General features: G+C 36.6%; 1 pseudogene; it reads left to right on the forward strand.

Annotated features, from left to right (window-relative positions):
• LOC102774357 overlaps positions 1-1,336 on the forward strand; it is a 12,766-nt pseudogene that overhangs the window by 788 nt on the left and 10,642 nt on the right.

Genomic DNA, 1,336 nt, shown 5'->3' on the forward strand with positions numbered 1-1,336 from the left:
CCTTCGGCCACTGGACTTTCCGTTGTGTCGGTGGGTCTGGTGAACTGGGAGCGCAAGCCGGCTTGCATTAAAAAGGACTCTTTGCTTTTGCATCGGACTGACTGGCTCCCTGGGGGTCTTGGGAACTTTGAAATCTGGGCACAACACAATTAAATAAAATTTGAGAGAATCAAGTTAAAAGAATCATTTTTCAAGTTGAGAAATGTATTTATGAGTGAAATTTTATAATAAAATAAATTTTAAAATGTTTTAAATTAAATTTAGGGATGTATTTTCATATGTGGTTTTTGCAAATGTTTGCTCTGTTGGTAGGCAGATCTAACAGAATTTACTACTATGTATTACACTCATTAATTAGTATGTGCACCTCCATTAATAGACTGATCATCTGTTATGATTGAAAGAACCTGGAGTAAAACTGCTATTTAGAACTGCTTGCTGAATAAATGAGTAAATGGTTCAATAGAAAAAAACAAACACAAAATTATCTGTTGTTCTACATGATTGGTATCACAAGATTTCAGTGTATGTTAAACTTTGGCTGAGTTTTTATTTCTTATCTCTGACTATGATTCATTTTCTAATGCAAGTAGGTCTAACTCTCTTTCTGTTTCTAATGCGTAGGTCTAACTCTCTTTCTGGGATGACTCATAGTTAAAAGTAGAATAAGAAATGAAAAAGGAAGAAGCAGTGTGCTAACCAAAGAAAGTGTGGGCTTAAAATTCAAATACTTCTGGTACAAAATAAAGACACACCATAGTCTCTCCTGCCTCCAATTCTAAGACTGTTATGTTTTAAAAACAGACGCTAAATTATGTGCAATCAAGGGTGTATGCTGTTATAATTTTTTTAGAGTCTTGTCAAGCAAATAAGACCAAGGAGTAAAAATTATTAGGAGCAGTACCTGATTTTAGTCCAGTTTTGTTAAAGGCTGCACAGCCAATACTTAGAATAATATCTGGCATATAGTATAACATTTAATAAGTGTTTTTAAAAATATTTCCAGCTCTAACCGGTTTGGCTCAGTAGATGGAACATCGGCCTGTGGACTGAGGGGTCCCGGGTTCAATTCCGGTCAAGGGCATGTACCTTGATTGTGGGCACATCCCCAAGAGGGTGTGTGCAAGAGGCAGCTGACTGATGTTTCTCATCCATGTTTCTGACTCTTTGTCCCTCTCCCTTCCTCTCTGTAAAAAATCAATAAAATATATATATTTTTAAAAATCACCAAAATGAGCAGAAAATAGAATTACCTGGTCTCCAGATAGTGGCACTAATCAGGCTTTAAAATATGTAGTTTATTATGTTCCGGGGGCAGAGGGGGGGGGCGGGCAAT

Source organism: Myotis davidii, unplaced genomic scaffold (assembly GCF_000327345.1).
Source record: "Myotis davidii unplaced genomic scaffold, ASM32734v1 scaffold49, whole genome shotgun sequence".
Lineage (NCBI taxonomy): Eukaryota > Metazoa > Chordata > Mammalia > Chiroptera > Vespertilionidae > Myotis > Myotis davidii.